This window comes from Phyllobates terribilis, unplaced genomic scaffold, assembly GCF_046119375.1.
Source record: "Phyllobates terribilis strain yellow unplaced genomic scaffold, ASM4611937v1 Scaffold_1248__1_contigs__length_344610, whole genome shotgun sequence".
Taxonomy (NCBI): domain Eukaryota; kingdom Metazoa; phylum Chordata; class Amphibia; order Anura; family Dendrobatidae; genus Phyllobates; species Phyllobates terribilis.
In genome coordinates this window covers 106,605-125,254 of record NW_027364008.1, presented here as the reverse complement: position 1 = coordinate 125,254, position 18,650 = coordinate 106,605, and the positions used below count along the sequence as shown (strand labels likewise).

General features: G+C 41.8%; 11 non-coding genes across 11 annotated transcripts; all 11 read right to left on the bottom strand.

Annotated features, from left to right (window-relative positions):
* Positions 1 to 790: 790 nt before the first annotated feature.
* Positions 791 to 862, bottom strand: TRNAE-UUC (transfer RNA glutamic acid (anticodon UUC)). The gene has a single exon. It is a non-coding gene; the product is annotated as a tRNA-Glu (tRNA).
* Positions 863 to 2,483: 1,621 nt separating this feature from the next.
* Positions 2,484 to 2,555, bottom strand: TRNAE-UUC (transfer RNA glutamic acid (anticodon UUC)). Its single transcript has one exon. It is a non-coding gene; the product is annotated as a tRNA-Glu (tRNA).
* Positions 2,556 to 4,176: 1,621 nt separating this feature from the next.
* TRNAE-UUC (transfer RNA glutamic acid (anticodon UUC)) lies at positions 4,177 to 4,248 on the bottom strand. Its single transcript has one exon. It is a non-coding gene; the product is annotated as a tRNA-Glu (tRNA).
* Positions 4,249 to 5,869: 1,621 nt separating this feature from the next.
* TRNAE-UUC (transfer RNA glutamic acid (anticodon UUC)) lies at positions 5,870 to 5,941 on the bottom strand. The gene has a single exon. It is a non-coding gene; the product is annotated as a tRNA-Glu (tRNA).
* Positions 5,942 to 7,562: 1,621 nt separating this feature from the next.
* Positions 7,563 to 7,634, bottom strand: TRNAE-UUC (transfer RNA glutamic acid (anticodon UUC)). Its single transcript has one exon. It is a non-coding gene; the product is annotated as a tRNA-Glu (tRNA).
* A 1,621-nt stretch (positions 7,635 to 9,255) lies between these two features.
* Positions 9,256 to 9,327, bottom strand: TRNAE-UUC (transfer RNA glutamic acid (anticodon UUC)). The gene has a single exon. It is a non-coding gene; the product is annotated as a tRNA-Glu (tRNA).
* A 1,621-nt stretch (positions 9,328 to 10,948) lies between these two features.
* TRNAE-UUC (transfer RNA glutamic acid (anticodon UUC)) lies at positions 10,949 to 11,020 on the bottom strand. Its single transcript has one exon. It is a non-coding gene; the product is annotated as a tRNA-Glu (tRNA).
* Positions 11,021 to 12,641: 1,621 nt separating this feature from the next.
* On the bottom strand, positions 12,642 to 12,713 carry TRNAE-UUC (transfer RNA glutamic acid (anticodon UUC)). Its single transcript has one exon. It is a non-coding gene; the product is annotated as a tRNA-Glu (tRNA).
* Positions 12,714 to 14,334: 1,621 nt separating this feature from the next.
* TRNAE-UUC (transfer RNA glutamic acid (anticodon UUC)) lies at positions 14,335 to 14,406 on the bottom strand. The gene has a single exon. It is a non-coding gene; the product is annotated as a tRNA-Glu (tRNA).
* A 1,621-nt stretch (positions 14,407 to 16,027) lies between these two features.
* TRNAE-UUC (transfer RNA glutamic acid (anticodon UUC)) lies at positions 16,028 to 16,099 on the bottom strand. Its single transcript has one exon. It is a non-coding gene; the product is annotated as a tRNA-Glu (tRNA).
* Positions 16,100 to 17,720: 1,621 nt separating this feature from the next.
* On the bottom strand, positions 17,721 to 17,792 carry TRNAE-UUC (transfer RNA glutamic acid (anticodon UUC)). Its single transcript has one exon. It is a non-coding gene; the product is annotated as a tRNA-Glu (tRNA).
* Positions 17,793 to 18,650: the final 858 nt, after the last annotated feature.

Below are 18,650 nucleotides of genomic sequence, written 5' to 3'. Positions count from 1 at the left end.
AGACAGGACACATGGCTTGTTGAGTCCCTTGACACTTTTGTGTAAAACTGTGTAGTTGAAAAAGGCTTAAGCTATGAAACAAAAGGAAATCTTTTGCAAAAGTCATAATGCATCGCCAATGTTAAGTATTTTTGTTGCAAAGTGAAAATCTACCAGAAACATTTTTGATTGAAAAACACGTGTCAGTCTTTGAATGGTGGCAGTAGCTAAGATAAAGATGCATTCCCATACCGGGAGTCAAACCCGGGCCACCTGGGTGAGAGCCAGGAATCCTAACCGCTAGACCATATGGGAAAAGATGCTCTAATGTCTCAGTGACATTATGAAAAAAAAAAGTTTTCTGCTATGCACAATAAACTTCTGCAGATCTGCAGGTACAGCTTGCCTCGTTAGCGCAGTAGGTAGCGTGTCAGTCTCATAATCTGAAGGTTGTGAGTTCGAGCCTCACACGGGGCACTGTTCCCTCCTTTTCTCGAGAGATTTTGTCACCAACTTAGAACTTTTCCATTCAATTCTACAACTTTTTCCATTAGAAAGGAAATGGGAATCCAAATAACTTACCGGACCCATGAGTTGTTGAGTCCCTTGACACTTTAGTGTAAAAAGGGGTGTTTGAGAATGAGTTGAGCTACGAATCCAAATTGAATCTTGTGTGAAGGGTCAGAATGAAGTGCCAAAACGCGGGCGTTCAGCATTTTTGCCTGAAAAAAACAAATCCTACTTGAAATACGTTTGACTAAAAAACACGCGTCAGTTTTTGAATGTTGGCAGCGGTGCAGAAAAGGATGCGTTCCCATACCAGGAGTTGAACCCAGGCCGCCTGGGTGAAAACCAGGAATCCTAACCGCTAGACCATATGGGAGAAGATGTACTGCCAGCTCACTTACAATATGAAAAAAAAGAGGTGCACTGCTTTGCACAAGCAACTTCCGCAGATTATTACGTGCATTTTGCCTCGTTAGCGCAGCAGGTAGCGCGTCAGTCTCGTAATCTGAAGGTCATGAGTTCGATTCTCACATGGGGCACTGGTACCGTGTTTCCTTAACTGATTTTGCAACCATCTTGGCTAGAGAGTCACAGCTCTTTTCCATTCAGTAGCAAAATATCACCAATTGATGGAAGGGGAGCTCCAATGACAAACAGGGATAAAGGCTTGTTGAGTCCCTTAACACCCAGGAATTAAAAGTGAGAGATATGAATGGTTTGAGATATGACATCAAATAAGCTTTTGTGCAAATAAATATCCAAAAAACCTGGTGGTCTGCATTTTTGGCTGCAAAGAGCAGTTCCAACCTAAACTGATTCTGTCTGCAAGGCACGTGTTGGCTTTGGAATGTGGACACTAGTCCCCAAAAAAAAGTCTCTCCCATAGCAGGAATCGAACCAGTCAACCAGGAATACTAACTAAGTCTTTCTCCACATGGTGTAAGCAGTACAGTAAACAGCAAGACAGGTGTAAAAAAAAAAAAAAAAAGAGTGTTTTGCTTTGAATACAAAACATCAACATTACAAGAGCTGAAACACGCTACATGGTCAAGGTTTTTGGCACGTCAGTTGAATAATTTGAAGATCATGAGTTTTTTGCTCACACGTGGCATCCTCCTTTTCTCAAGAGATTTTGTCACTAACTCTGAACTTTCCAATTCAGTTCTAAACTGTTTCCGATTAGAAAGAACATGGGAGCCCTAATGACAGACAGGACACATGGCTTGTTGAGTCCCTTGACACTTTTGTGTAAAACTGTGTAGTTGAAAAAGGCTTAAGCTATGAAACAAAAGGAAATCTTTTGCAAAAGTCATAATGCATCGCCAATGTTAAGTATTTTTGTTGCAAAGTGAAAATCTACCAGAAACATTTTTGATTGAAAAACACGTGTCAGTCTTTGAATGGTGGCAGTAGCTAAGATAAAGATGCATTCCCATACCGGGAGTCAAACCCAGGCCACCTGGGTGAGAGCCAGGAATCCTAACCGCTAGACCATATGGGAAAAGATGCTCTAATGTCTCAGTGACATTATGAAAAAAAAAAGTTTTCTGCTATGCACAATAAACTTCTGCAGATCTGCAGGTACAGCTTGCCTCGTTAGCGCAGTAGGTAGCGTGTCAGTCTCATAATCTGAAGGTCGTGAGTTCGAGCCTCACACGGGGCACTGTTCCCTCCTTTTCTCGAGAGATTTTGTCACCAACTTAGAACTTTTCCATTCAATTCTACAACTTTTTCCATTAGAAAGGAAATGGGAATCCAAATAACTTACCGGACTCATGAGTTGTTGAGTCCCTTGACACTTTAGTGTAAAAAGGGGTGGTTGAGAATGAGTTGAGCTACGAATCCAAATTGAATCTTGTGTGAAGGGTTAGAATGAAGTGCCAAAACGCGGGCGTTCAGCATTTTTGCCTGAAAAAAACAAATCCTACTTGAAATACGTTTGACTAAAAAACACGCGTCAGTTTTTGAATGTTGGCAGCGGTGCAGAAAAGGATGCGTTCCCATACCAGGAGTCGAACCCAGGCCGCCTGGGTGAAAACCAGGAATCCTAACCGCTAGACCATATGGGAGAAGATGTACTGCCAGCTCACTTACAATATGAAAAAAAAGAGGTGTACTGCTTTGCACAAGCAACTTCCGCAGATTATTACGTGCATTTTGCCTCGTTAGCGCAGCAGGTAGCGCGTCAGTCTCGTAATCTGAAGGTCATGAGTTCGATTCTCACATGGGGCACTGGTACCGTGTTTCCTTAACTGATTTTGCAACCATCTTGGCTAGAGAGTCACAGCTCTTTTCCATTCAGTAGCAAAATATCACCAATTGATGGAAGGGGAGCTCCAATGACAAACAGGGATAAAGGCTTGTTGAGTCCCTTAACACCCAGGAATTAAAAGTGAGAGATATGAATGGTTTGAGATATGACATCAAATAAGCTTTTGTGCAAATAAATATCCAAAAAACCTGGTGGTCTGCATTTTTGGCTGCAAAGAGCAGTTCCAACCTAAACTGATTCTGTCTGCAAGGCACGTGTTGGCTTTGGAATGTGGACACTAGTCCCCAAAAAAAAGTCTCTCCCATAGCAGGAATCGAACCAGTCAACCAGGAATACTAACTAAGTCTTTCTCCACATGGTGTAAGCAGTACAGTAAACAGCAAGACAGGTGTAAAAAAAAAAAAAAAAAGAGTGTTTTGCTTTGAATACAAAACATCAACATTACAAGAGCTGAAACACGCTACATGGTCAAGGTTTTTGGCACGACAGTTGAATAATTTGAAGATCATGAGTTTTTTGCTCACACGTGGCATCCTCCTTTTCTCAAGAGATTTTGTCACTAACTCTGAACTTTCCAATTCAGTTCTAAACTGTTTCCGATTAGAAAGAACATGGGAGCCCTAATGACAGACAGGACACATGGCTTGTTGAGTCCCTTGACACTTTTGTGTAAAACTGTGTAGTTGAAAAAGGCTTAAGCTATGAAACAAAAGGAAATCTTTTGCAAAAGTCATAATGCATCGCCAATGTTAAGTATTTTTGTTGCAAAGTGAAAATCTACCAGAAACATTTTTGATTGAAAAACACGTGTCAGTCTTTGAATGGTGGCAGTAGCTAAGATAAAGATGCATTCCCATACCGGGAGTCAAACCCGGGCCACCTGGGTGAGAGCCAGGAATCCTAACCGCTAGACCATATGGGAAAAGATGCTCTAATGTCTCAGTGACATTATGAAAAAAAAAAGTTTTCTGCTATGCACAATAAACTTCTGCAGATCTGCAGGTACAGCTTGCCTCGTTAGCGCAGTAGGTAGCGTGTCAGTCTCATAATCTGAAGGTCGTGAGTTCGAGCCTCACACGGGGCACTGTTCCCTCCTTTTCTCGAGAGATTTTGTCACCAACTTAGAACTTTTCCATTCAATTCTACAACTTTTTCCATTAGAAAGGAAATGGGAATCCAAATAACTTACCGGACCCATGAGTTGTTGAGTCCCTTGACACTTTAGTGTAAAAAGGGGTGGTTGAGAATGAGTTGAGCTACGAATCCAAATTGAATCTTGTGTGAAGGGTTAGAATGAAGTGCCAAAACGCGGGCGTTCAGCATTTTTGCCTGAAAAAAACAAATCCTACTTGAAATACGTTTGACTAAAAAACACGCGTCAGTATTTGAATGTTGGCAGCGGTGCAGAAAAGGATGCGTTCCCATACCAGGAGTCGAACCCAGGCCACCTGGGTGAAAACCAGGAATCCTAACCGCTAGACCATATGGGAGAAGATGTACTGCCAGCTCACTTACAATATGAAAAAAAAGAGGTGTACTGCTTTGCACAAGCAACTTCCGCAGATTATTACGTGCATTTTGCCTCGTTAGCGCAGCAGGTAGCGCGTCAGTCTCGTAATCTGAAGGTCATGAGTTCGATTCTCACATGGGGCACTGGTACCGTGTTTCCTTAACTGATTTTGCAACCATCTTGGCTAGAGAGTCACAGCTCTTTTCCATTCAGTAGCAAAATATCACCAATTGATGGAAGGGGAGCTCCAATGACAAACAGGGATAAAGGCTTGTTGAGTCCCTTAACACCCAGGAATTAAAAGTGAGAGATATGAATGGTTTGAGATATGACATCAAATAAGCTTTTGTGCAAATAAATATCCAAAAAACCTGGTGGTCTGCATTTTTGGCTGCAAAGAGCAGTTCCAACCTAAACTGATTCTGTCTGCAAGGCACGTGTTGGCTTTGGAATGTGGACACTAGTCCCCAAAAAAAAGTCTCTCCCATAGCAGGAATCGAACCAGTCAACCAGGAATACTAACTAAGTCTTTCTCCACATGGTGTAAGCAGTACAGTAAACAGCAAGACAGGTGTAAAAAAAAAAAAAAAAAGAGTGTTTTGCTTTGAATACAAAACATCAACATTACAAGAGCTGAAACACGCTACATGGTCAAGGTTTTTGGCACGTCAGTTGAATAATTTGAAGATCATGAGTTTTTTGCTCACACGTGGCATCCTCCTTTTCTCAAGAGATTTTGTCACTAACTCTGAACTTTCCAATTCAGTTCTAAACTGTTTCCGATTAGAAAGAACATGGGAGCCCTAATGACAGACAGGACACATGGCTTGTTGAGTCCCTTGACACTTTTGTGTAAAACTGTGTAGTTGAAAAAGGCTTAAGCTATGAAACAAAAGGAAATCTTTTGCAAAAGTCATAATGCATCGCCAATGTTAAGTATTTTTGTTGCAAAGTGAAAATCTACCAGAAACATTTTTGATTGAAAAACACGTGTCAGTCTTTGAATGGTGGCAGTAGCTAAGATAAAGATGCATTCCCATACCGGGAGTCAAACCCGGGCCACCTGGGTGAGAGCCAGGAATCCTAACCGCTAGACCATATGGGAAAAGATGCTCTAATGTCTCAGTGACATTATGAAAAAAAAAAGTTTTCTGCTATGCACAATAAACTTCTGCAGATCTGCAGGTACAGCTTGCCTCGTTAGCGCAGTAGGTAGCGTGTCAGTCTCATAATCTGAAGGTCGTGAGTTCGAGCCTCACACGGGGCACTGTTCCCTCCTTTTCTCGAGAGATTTTGTCACCAACTTAGAACTTTTCCATTCAATTCTACAACTTTTTCCATTAGAAAGGAAATGGGAATCCAAATAACTTACCGGACCCATGAGTTGTTGAGTCCCTTGACACTTTAGTGTAAAAAGGGGTGGTTGAGAATGAGTTGAGCTACGAATCCAAATTGAATCTTGTGTGAAGGGTTAGAATGAAGTGCCAAAACGCGGGCGTTCAGCATTTTTGCCTGAAAAAAACAAATCCTACTTGAAATACGTTTGACTAAAAAACACGCGTCAGTTTTTGAATGTTGGCAGCGGTGCAGAAAAGGATGCGTTCCCATACCAGGAGTCGAACCCAGGCCGCCTGGGTGAAAACCAGGAATCCTAACCGCTAGACCATATGGGAGAAGATGTACTGCCAGCTCACTTACAATATGAAAAAAAAGAGGTGTACTGCTTTGCACAAGCAACTTCCGCAGATTATTACGTGCATTTTGCCTCGTTAGCGCAGCAGGTAGCGCGTCAGTCTCGTAATCTGAAGGTCATGAGTTCGATTCTCACATGGGGCACTGGTACCGTGTTTCCTTAACTGATTTTGCAACCATCTTGGCTAGAGAGTCACAGCTCTTTTCCATTCAGTAGCAAAATATCACCAATTGATGGAAGGGGAGCTCCAATGACAAACAGGGATAAAGGCTTGTTGAGTCCCTTAACACCCAGGAATTAAAAGTGAGAGATATGAATGGTTTGAGATATGACATCAAATAAGCTTTTGTGCAAATAAATATCCAAAAAACCTGGTGGTCTGCATTTTTGGCTGCAAAGAGCAGTTCCAACCTAAACTGATTCTGTCTGCAAGGCACGTGTTGGCTTTGGAATGTGGACACTAGTCCCCAAAAAAAAGTCTCTCCCATAGCAGGAATCGAACCAGTCAACCAGGAATACTAACTAAGTCTTTCTCCACATGGTGTAAGCAGTACAGTAAACAGCAAGACAGGTGTAAAAAAAAAAAAAAAAAGAGTGTTTTGCTTTGAATACAAAACATCAACATTACAAGAGCTGAAACACGCTACATGGTCAAGGTTTTTGGCACGTCAGTTGAATAATTTGAAGATCATGAGTTTTTTGCTCACACGTGGCATCCTCCTTTTCTCAAGAGATTTTGTCACTAACTCTGAACTTTCCAATTCAGTTCTAAACTGTTTCCGATTAGAAAGAACATGGGAGCCCTAATGACAGACAGGACACATGGCTTGTTGAGTCCCTTGACACTTTTGTGTAAAACTGTGTAGTTGAAAAAGGCTTAAGCTATGAAACAAAAGGAAATCTTTTGCAAAAGTCATAATGCATCGCCAATGTTAAGTATTTTTGTTGCAAAGTGAAAATCTACCAGAAACATTTTTGATTGAAAAACACGTGTCAGTCTTTGAATGGTGGCAGTAGCTAAGATAAAGATGCATTCCCATACCGGGAGTCAAACCCGGGCCACCTGGGTGAGAGCCAGGAATCCTAACCGCTAAACCATATGGGAAAAGATGCTCTAATGTCTCAGTGACATTATGAAAAAAAAAAGTTTTCTGCTATGCACAATAAACTTCTGCAGATCTGCAGGTACAGCTTGCCTCGTTAGCGCAGTAGGTAGCGTGTCAGTCTCATAATCTGAAGGTCGTGAGTTCGAGCCTCACACGGGGCACTGTTCCCTCCTTTTCTCGAGAGATTTTGTCACCAACTTAGAACTTTTCCATTCAATTCTACAACTTTTTCCATTAGAAAGGAAATGGGAATCCAAATAACTTACCGGACCCATGAGTTGTTGAGTCCCTTGACACTTTAGTGTAAAAAGGGGTGGTTGAGAATGAGTTGAGCTACGAATCCAAATTGAATCTTGTGTGAAGGGTTAGAATGAAGTGCCAAAACGCGGGCGTTCAGCATTTTTGCCTGAAAAAAACAAATCCTACTTGAAATACGTTTGACTAAAAAACACGCGTCAGTTTTTGAATGTTGGCAGCGGTGCAGAAAAGGATGCGTTCCCATACCAGGAGTCGAACCCAGGCCGCCTGGGTGAAAACCAGGAATCCTAACCGCTAGACCATATGGGAGAAGATGTACTGCCAGCTCACTTACAATATGAAAAAAAAGAGGTGTACTGCTTTGCACAAGCAACTTCCGCAGATTATTACGTGCATTTTGCCTCGTTAGCGCAGCAGGTAGCGCGTCAGTCTCGTAATCTGAAGGTCATGAGTTCGATTCTCACATGGGGCACTGGTACCGTGTTTCCTTAACTGATTTTGCAACCATCTTGGCTAGAGAGTCACAGCTCTTTTCCATTCAGTAGCAAAATATCACCAATTGATGGAAGGGGAGCTCCAATGACAAACAGGGATAAAGGCTTGTTGAGTCCCTTAACACCCAGGAATTAAAAGTGAGAGATATGAATGGTTTGAGATATGACATCAAATAAGCTTTTGTGCAAATAAATATCCAAAAAACCTGGTGGTCTGCATTTTTGGCTGCAAAGAGCAGTTCCAACCTAAACTGATTCTGTCTGCAAGGCACGTGTTGGCTTTGGAATGTGGACACTAGTCCCCAAAAAAAAGTCTCTCCCATAGCAGGAATCGAACCAGTCAACCAGGAATACTAACTAAGTCTTTCTCCACATGGTGTAAGCAGTACAGTAAACAGCAAGACAGGTGTAAAAAAAAAAAAAAAAAGAGTGTTTTGCTTTGAATACAAAACATCAACATTACAAGAGCTGAAACACGCTACATGGTCAAGGTTTTTGGCACGTCAGTTGAATAATTTGAAGATCATGAGTTTTTTGCTCACACGTGGCATCCTCCTTTTCTCAAGAGATTTTGTCACTAACTCTGAACTTTCCAATTCAGTTCTAAACTGTTTCCGATTAGAAAGAACATGGGAGCCCTAATGACAGACAGGACACATGGCTTGTTGAGTCCCTTGACACTTTTGTGTAAAACTGTGTAGTTGAAAAAGGCTTAAGCTATGAAACAAAAGGAAATCTTTTGCAAAAGTCATAATGCATCGCCAATGTTAAGTATTTTTGTTGCAAAGTGAAAATCTACCAGAAACATTTTTGATTGAAAAACACGTGTCAGTCTTTGAATGGTGGCAGTAGCTAAGATAAAGATGCATTCCCATACCGGGAGTCAAACCCGGGCCACCTGGGTGAGAGCCAGGAATCCTAACCGCTAGACCATATGGGAAAAGATGCTCTAATGTCTCAGTGACATTATGAAAAAAAAAAGTTTTCTGCTATGCACAATAAACTTCTGCAGATCTGCAGGTACAGCTTGCCTCGTTAGCGCAGTAGGTAGCGTGTCAGTCTCATAATCTGAAGGTCGTGAGTTCGAGCCTCACACGGGGCACTGTTCCCTCCTTTTCTCGAGAGATTTTGTCACCAACTTAGAACTTTTCCATTCAATTCTACAACTTTTTCCATTAGAAAGGAAATGGGAATCCAAATAACTTACCGGACCCATGAGTTGTTGAGTCCCTTGACACTTTAGTGTAAAAAGGGGTGGTTGAGAATGAGTTGAGCTACGAATCCAAATTGCATCTTGTGTGAAGGGTCAGAATGAAGTGCCAAAACGCGGGCGTTCAGCATTTTTGCCTGAAAAAAACAAATCCTACTTGAAATACGTTTGACTAAAAAACACGCGTCAGTTTTTGAATGTTGGCAGCGGTGCAGAAAAGGATGCGTTCCCATACCAGGAGTCGAACCCAGGCCGCCTGGGTGAAAACCAGGAATCCTAACCGCTAGACCATATGGGAGAAGATGTACTGCCAGCTCACTTACAATATGAAAAAAAAGAGGTGTACTGCTTTGCACAAGCAACTTCCGCAGATTAATACTTGCATTTTGCCTCGTTAGCGCAGCAGGTAGCGCGTCAGTCTCGTAATCTGAAGGTCATGAGTTCGATTCTCACATGGGGCACTGGTACCGTGTTTCCTTAACTGATTTTGCAACCATCTTGGCTAGAGAGTCACAGCTCTTTTCCATTCAGTAGCAAAATATCACCAATTGATGGAAGGGGAGCTCCAATGACAAACAGGGATAAAGGCTTGTTGAGTCCCTTAACACCCAGGAATTAAAAGTGAGAGATATGAATGGTTTGAGATATGACATCAAATAAGCTTTTGTGCAAATAAATATCCAAAAAACCTGGTGGTCTGCATTTTTGGCTGCAAAGAGCAGTTCCAACCTAAACTGATTCTGTCTGCAAGGCACGTGTTGGCTTTGGAATGTGGACACTAGTCCCCAAAAAAAAGTCTCTCCCATAGCAGGAATCGAACCAGTCAACCAGGAATACTAACTAAGTCTTTCTCCACATGGTGTAAGCAGTACAGTAAACAGCAAGACAGGTGTAAAAAAAAAAAAAAAAAGAGTGTTTTGCTTTGAATACAAAACATCAACATTACAAGAGCTGAAACACGCTACATGGTCAAGGTTTTTGGCACGTCAGTTGAATAATTTGAAGATCATGAGTTTTTTGCTCACACGTGGCATCCTCCTTTTCTCAAGAGATTTTGTCACTAACTCTGAACTTTCCAATTCAGTTCTAAACTGTTTCCGATTAGAAAGAACATGGGAGCCCTAATGACAGACAGGACACATGGCTTGTTGAGTCCCTTGACACTTTTGTGTAAAACTGTGTAGTTGAAAAAGGCTTAAGCTATGAAACAAAAGGAAATCTTTTGCAAAAGTCATAATGCATCGCCAATGTTAAGTATTTTTGTTGCAAAGTGAAAATCTACCAGAAGCATTTTTGATTGAAAAACACGTGTCAGTCTTTGAATGGTGGCAGTAGCTAAGATAAAGATGCATTCCCATACCGGGAGTCAAACCCGGGCCACCTGGGTGAGAGCCAGGAATCCTAACCGCTAGACCATATGGGAAAAGATGCTCTAATCTCTCAGTGACATTATGAAAAAAAAAAGTTTTCTGCTATGCACAATAAACTTCTGCAGATCTGCAGGTACAGCTTGCCTCGTTAGCGCAGTAGGTAGCGTGTCAGTCTCATAATCTGAAGGTCGTGAGTTCGAGCCTCACATGGGGCACTGTTCCCTCCTTTTCTCGAGAGATTTTGTCACCAACTTAGAACTTTTCCATTCAATTCTACAACTTTTTCCATTAGAAAGGAAATGGGAATCCAAATAACTTACCGGACCCATGAGTTGTTGAGTCCCTTGACACTATAGTGTAAAAAGGGGTGGTTGAGAATGAGTTGAGCTACGAATCCAAATTGAATCTTGTGTGAAGGGTTAGAATGAAGTGCCAAAACGCGGGCGTTCAGCATTTTTGCCTGAAAAAAACAAATCCTACTTGAAATACGTTTGACTAAAAAACACACGTCAGTTTTTGAATGTTGGCAGCGGTGCAGAAAAGGATGCGTTCCCATACCAGGAGTCGAACCCAGGCCGCCTGGGTGAAAACCAGGAATCCTAACCGCTAGACCATATGGGAGAAGATGTACTGCCAGCTCACTTACAATATGAAAAAAAAGAGGTGTACTGCTTTGCACAAGCAACTTCCGCAGATTATTACGTGCATTTTGCCTCGTTAGCGCAGCAGGTAGCGCGTCAGTCTCGTAATCTGAAGGTCATGAGTTCGATTCTCACATGGGGCACTGGTACCGTGTTTCCTTAACTGATTTTGCAACCATCTTGGCTAGAGAGTCACAGCTCTTTTCCATTCAGTAGCAAAATATCACCAATTGATGGAAGGGGAGCTCCAATGACAAACAGGGATAAAGGCTTGTTGAGTCCCTTAACACCCAGGAATTAAAAGTGAGAGATATGAATGGTTTGAGATATGACATCAAATAAGCTTTTGTGCAAATAAATATCCAAAAAACCTGGTGGTCTGCATTTTTGGCTGCAAAGAGCAGTTCCAACCTAAACTGATTCTGTCTGCAAGGCACGTGTTGGCTTTGGAATGTGGACACTAGTCCCCAAAAAAAAGTCTCTCCCATAGCAGGAATCGAACCAGTCAACCAGGAATACTAACTAAGTCTTTCTCCACATGGTGTAAGCAGTACAGTAAACAGCAAGACAGGTGTAAAAAAAAAAAAAAAAAGAGTGTTTTGCTTTGAATACAAAACATCAACATTACAAGAGCTGAAACACGCTACATGGTCAAGGTTTTTGGCACGTCAGTTGAATAATTTGAAGATCATGAGTTTTTTGCTCACACGTGGCATCCTCCTTTTCTCAAGAGATTTTGTCACTAACTCTGAACTTTCCAATTCAGTTCTAAACTGTTTCCGATTAGAAAGAACATGGGAGCCCTAATGACAGACAGGACACATGGCTTGTTGAGTCCCTTGACACTTTTGTGTAAAACTGTGTAGTTGAAAAAGGCTTAAGCTATGAAACAAAAGGAAATCTTTTGCAAAAGTCATAATGCATCGCCAATGTTAAGTATTTTTGTTGCAAAGTGAAAATCTACCAGAAGCATTTTTGATTGAAAAACACGTGTCAGTCTTTGAATGGTGGCAGTAGCTAAGATAAAGATGCATTCCCATACCGGGAGTCAAACCCGGGCCACCTGGGTGAGAGCCAGGAATCCTAACCGCTAGACCATATGGGAAAAGATGCTCTAATGTCTCAGTGACATTATGAAAAAAAAAAGTTTTCTGCTATGCACAATAAACTTCTGCAGATCTGCAGGTACAGCTTGCCTCGTTAGCGCAGTAGGTAGCGTGTCAGTCTCATAATCTGAAGGTCGTGAGTTCGAGCCTCACACGGGGCACTGTTCCCTCCTTTTCTCGAGAGATTTTGTCACCAACTTAGAACTTTTCCATTCAATTCTACAACTTTTTCCATTAGAAAGGAAATGGGAATCCAAATAACTTACCGGACCCATGAGTTGTTGAGTCCCTTGACACTTTAGTGTAAAAAGGGGTGGTTGAGAATGAGTTGAGCTACGAATCCAAATTGAATCTTGTGTGAAGGGTTAGAATGAAGTGCCAAAACGCGGGCGTTCAGCATTTTTGCCTGAAAAAAACAAATCCTACTTGAAATACGTTTGACTAAAAAACACGCGTCAGTTTTTGAATGTTGGCAGCGGTGCAGAAAAGGATGCGTTCCCATACCAGGAGTCGAACCCAGGCCGCCTGGGTGAAAACCAGGAATCCTAACCGCTAGACCATATGGGAGAAGATGTACTGCCAGCTCACTTACAATATGAAAAAAAAGAGGTGTACTGCTTTGCACAAGCAACTTCCGCAGATTATTACGTGCATTTTGCCTCGTTAGCGCAGCAGGTAGCGCGTCAGTCTCGTAATCTGAAGGTCATGAGTTCGATTCTCACATGGGGCACTGGTACCGTGTTTCCTTAACTGATTTTGCAACCATCTTGGCTAGAGAGTCACAGCTCTTTTCCATTCAGAAGCAAAATATCACCAATTGATGGAAGGGGAGCTCCAATGACAAACAGGGATAAAGGCTTGTTGAGTCCCTTAACACCCAGGAATTAAAAGTGAGAGATATGAATGGTTTGAGATATGACATCAAATAAGCTTTTGTGCAAATAAATATCCAAAAAACCTGGTGGTCTGCATTTTTGGCTGCAAAGAGCAGTTCCAACCTAAACTGATTCTGTCTGCAAGGCACGTGTTGGCTTTGGAATGTGGACACTAGTCCCCAAAAAAAAGTCTCTCCCATAGCAGGAATCGAACCAGTCAACCAGGAATACTAACTAAGTCTTTCTCCACATGGTGTAAGCAGTACAGTAAACAGCAAGACAGGTGTAAAAAAAAAAAAAAAAAGAGTGTTTTGCTTTGAATACAAAACATCAACATTACAAGAGCTGAAACACGCTACATGGTCAAGGTTTTTGGCACGTCAGTTGAATAATTTGAAGATCATGAGTTTTTTGCTCACACGTGGCATCCTCCTTTTCTCAAGAGATTTTGTCACTAACTCTGAACTTTCCAATTCAGTTCTAAACTGTTTCCGATTAGAAAGAACATGGGAGCCCTAATGACAGACAGGACACATGGCTTGTTGAGTCCCTTGACACTTTTGTGTAAAACTGTGTAGTTGAAAAAGGCTTAAGCTATGAAACAAAAGGAAATCTTTTGCAAAAGTCATAATGCATCGCCAATGTTAAGTATTTTTGTTGCAAAGTGAAAATCTACCAGAAGCATTTTTGATTGAAAAACACGTGTCAGTCTTTGAATGGTGGCAGTAGCTAAGATAAAGATGCATTCCCATACCGGGAGTCAAACCCGGGCCACCTGGGTGAGAGCCAGGAATCCTAACCGCTAGACCATATGGGAAAAGATGCTCTAATGTCTCAGTGACATTATGAAAAAAAAAAGTTTTCTGCTATGCACAATAAACTTCTGCAGATCTGCAGGTACAGCTTGCCTCGTTAGCGCAGTAGGTAGCGTGTCAGTCTCATAATCTGAAGGTCGTGAGTACGAGCCTCACATGGGGCACTGTTCCCTCCTTTTCTCGAGAGATTTTGTCACCAACTTAGAACTTTTCCATTCAATTCTACAACTTTTTCCATTAGAAAGGAAATGGGAATCCAAATAACTTACCGGACCCATGAGTTGTTGAGTCCCTTGACACTTTAGTGTAAAAAGGGGTGGTTGAGAATGAGTTGAGCTACGAATCCAAATTGAATCTTGTGTGAAGGGTTAGAATGAAGTGCCAAAACGCGGGCGTTCAGCATTTTTGCCTGAAAAAAACAAATCCTACTTGAAATACGTTTGACTAAAAAACACGCGTCAGTTTTTGAATGTTGGCAGCGGTGCAGAAAAGGATGCGTTCCCATACCAGGAGTCGAACCCAGGCCGCCTGGGTGAAAACCAGGAATCCTAACCGCTAGACCATATGGGAGAAGATGTACTGCCAGCTCACTTACAATATGAAAAAAAAGAGGTGTACTGCTTTGCACAAGCAACTTCCGCAGATTATTACGTGCATTTTGCCTCGTTAGCGCAGCAGGTAGCGCGTCAGTCTCGTAATCTGAAGGTCATGAGTTCGATTCTCACATGGGGCACTGGTACCGTGTTTCCTTAACTGATTTTGCAACCATCTTGGCTAGAGAGTCACAGCTCTTTTCCATTCAGTAGCAAAATATCACCAATTGATGGAAGGGGAGCTCCAATGACAAACAGGGATAAAGGCTTGTTGAGTCCCTTAACACCCAGGAATTAAAAGTGAGAGATATGAATGGTTTGAGATATGACATCAAATAAGCTTTTGTGCAAATAAATATCCAAAAAACCTGGTGGTCTGCATTTTTGGCTGCAAAGAGCAGTTCCAACCTAAACTGATTCTGTCTGCAAGGCACGTGTTGGCTTTGGAATGTGGACACTAGTCCCCAAAAAAAAGTCTCTCCCATAGCAGGAATCGAACCAGTCAACCAGGAATACTAACTAAGTCTTTCTCCACATGGTGTAAGCAGTACAGTAAACAGCAAGACAGGTGTAAAAAAAAAAAAAAAAAGAGTGTTTTGCTTTGAATACAAAACATCAACATTACAAGAGCTGAAACACGCTACATGGTCAAGGTTTTTGGCACGTCAGTTGAATAATTTGAAGATCATGAGTTTTTTGCTCACACGTGGCATCCTCCTTTTCTCAAGAGATTTTGTCACTAACTCTGAACTTTCCAATTCAGTTCTAAACTGTTTCCGATTAGAAAGAACATGGGAGCCCTAATGACAGACAGGACACATGGCTTGTTGAGTCCCTTGACACTTTTGTGTAAAACTGTGTAGTTGAAAAAGGCTTAAGCTATGAAACAAAAGGAAATCTTTTGCAAAAGTCATAATGCATCGCCAATGTTAAGTATTTTTGTTGCAAAGTGAAAATCTACCAGAAGCATTTTTGATTGAAAAACACGTGTCAGTCTTTGAATGGTGGCAGTAGCTAAGATAAAGATGCATTCCCATACCGGGAGTCAAACCCGGGCCACCTGGGTGAGAGCCAGGAATCCTAACCGCTAGACCATATGGGAAAAGATGCTCTAATGTCTCAGTGACATTATGAAAAAAAAAAGTTTTCTGCTATGCACAATAAACTTCTGCAGATCTGCAGGTACAGCTTGCCTCGTTAGCGCAGTAGGTAGCGTGTCAGTCTCATAATCTGAAGGTCGTGAGTTCAAGCCTCACACGGGGCACTGTTCCCTCCTTTTCTCGAGAGATTTTGTCACCAACTTAGAACTTTTCCATTCAATTCTACAACTTTTTCCATTAGAAAGGAAATGGGAATCCAAATAACTTACCGGACCCATGAGTTGTTGAGTCCCTTGACACTTTAGTGTAAAAAGGGGTGGTTGAGAATGAGTTGAGCTACGAATCCAAATTGAATCTTGTGTGAAGGGTTAGAATGAAGTGCCAAAACGCGGGCGTTCAGCATTTTTGCCTGAAAAAAACAAATCCTACTTGAAATACGTTTGACTAAAAAACACGCGTCAGTTTTTGAATGTTGGCAGCGGTGCAGAAAAGGATGCGTTCCCATACCAGGAGTCGAACCCAGGCCGCCTGGGTGAAAACCAGGAATCCTAACCGCTAGACCATATGGGAGAAGATGTACTGCCAGCTCACTTACAATATGAAAAAAAAGAGGTGTACTGCTTTGCACAAGCAACTTCCGCAGATTATTACGTGCATTTTGCCTCGTTAGCGCAGCAGGTAGCGCGTCAGTCTCGTAATCTGAAGGTCATGAGTTCGATTCTCACATGGGGCACTGGTACCGTGTTTCCTTAACTGATTTTGCAACCATCTTGGCTAGAGAGTCACAGCTCTTTTCCATTCAGTAGCAAAATATCACCAATTGATGGAAGGGGAGCTCCAATGACAAACAGGGATAAAGGCTTGTTGAGTCCCTTAACACCCAGGAATTAAAAGTGAGAGATATGAATGGTTTGAGATATGACATCAAATAAGCTTTTGTGCAAATAAATATCCAAAAAACCTGGTGGTCTGCATTTTTGGCTGCAAAGAGCAGTTCCAACCTAAACTGATTCTGTCTGCAAGGCACGTGTTGGCTTTGGAATGTGGACACTAGTCCCCAAAAAAAAGTCTCTCCCATAGCAGGAATCGAACCAGTCAACCAGGAATACTAACTAAGTCTTTCTCCACATGGTGTAAGCAGTACAGTAAACAGCAAGACAGGTGTAAAAAAAAAAAAAAAAAGAGTGTTTTGCTTTGAATACAAAACATCAACATTACAAGAGCTGAAACACGCTACATGGTCAAGGTTTTTGGCACGTCAGTTGAATAATTTGAAGATCATGAGTTTTTTGCTCACACGTGGCATCCTCCTTTTCTCAAGAGATTTTGTCACTAACTCTGAACTTTCCAATTCAGTTCTAAACTGTTTCCGATTAGAAAGAACATGGGAGCCCTAATGACAGACAGGACACATGGCTTGTTGAGTCCCTTGACACTTTTGTGTAAAACTGTGTAGTTGAAAAAGGCTTAAGCTATGAAACAAAAGGAAATCTTTTGCAAAAGTCATAATGCATCGCCAATGTTAAGTATTTTTGTTGCAAAGTGAAAATCTACCAGAAGCATTTTTGATTGAAAAACACGTGTCAGTCTTTGAATGGTGGCAGTAGCTAAGATAAAGATGCATTCCCATACCGGGAGTCAAACCCGGGCCACCTGGGTGAGAGCCAGGAATCCTAACCGCTAGACCATATGGGAAAAGATGCTCTAATGTCTCAGTGACATTATGAAAAAAAAAAGTTTTCTGCTATGCACAATAAACTTCTGCAGATCTGCAGGTACAGCTTGCCTCGTTAGCGCAGTAGGTAGCGTGTCAGTCTCATAATCTGAAGGTCGTGAGTACGAGCCTCACATGGGGCACTGTTCCCTCCTTTTCTCGAGAGATTTTGTCACCAACTTAGAACTTTTCCATTCAATTCTACAACTTTTTCCATTAGAAAGGAAATGGGAATCCAAATAACTTACCGGACCCATGAGTTGTTGAGTCCCTTGACACTTTAGTGTAAAAAGGGGTGGTTGAGAATGAGTTGAGCTACGAATCCAAATTGAATCTTGTGTGAAGGGTTAGAATGAAGTGCCAAAACGCGGGCGTTCAGCATTTTTGCCTGAAAAAAACAAATCCTACTTGAAATACGTTTGACTAAAAAACACGCGTCAGTTTTTGAATGTTGGCAGCGGTGCAGAAAAGGATGCGTTCCCATACCAGGAGTCGAACCCAGGCCGCCTGGGTGAAAACCAGGAATCCTAACCGCTAGACCATATGGGAGAAGATGTACTGCCAGCTCACTTACAATATGAAAAAAAAGAGGTGTACTGCTTTGCACAAGCAACTTCCGCAGATTATTACGTGCATTTTGCCTCGTTAGCGCAGCAGGTAGCGCGTCAGTCTCGTAATCTGAAGGTCATGAGTTCGATTCTCACATGGGGCACTGGTACCGTGTTTCCTTAACTGATTTTGCAACCATCTTGGCTAGAGAGTCACAGCTCTTTTCCATTCAGTAGCAAAATATCACCAATTGATGGAAGGGGAGCTCCAATGACAAACAGGGATAAAGGCTTGTTGAGTCCCTTAACACCCAGGAATTAAAAGTGAGAGATATGAATGGTTTGAGATATGACATCAAATAAGCTTTTGTGCAAATAAATATCCAAAAAACCTGGTGGTCTGCATTTTTGGCTGCAAAGAGCAGTTCCAACCTAAACTGATTCTGTCTGCAAGGCACGTGTTGGCTTTGGAATGTGGACACTAGTCCCCAAAAAAAAGTCTCTCCCATAGCAGGAATCGAACCAGTCAACCAGGAATACTAACTAAGTCTTTCTCCACATGGTGTAAGCAGTACAGTAAACAGCAAGACAGGTGTAAAAAAAAAAAAAAAAAGAGTGTTTTGCTTTGAATACAAAACATCAACATTACAAGAGCTGAAACACGCTACATGGTCAAGGTTTTTGGCACGTCAGTTGAATAATTTGAAGATCATGAGTTTTTTGCTCACACGTGGCATCCTCCTTTTCTCAAGAGATTTTGTCACTAACTCTGAACTTTCCAATTCAGTTCTAAACTGTTTCCGATTAGAAAGAACATGGGAGCCCTAATGACAGACAGGACACATGGCTTGTTGAGTCC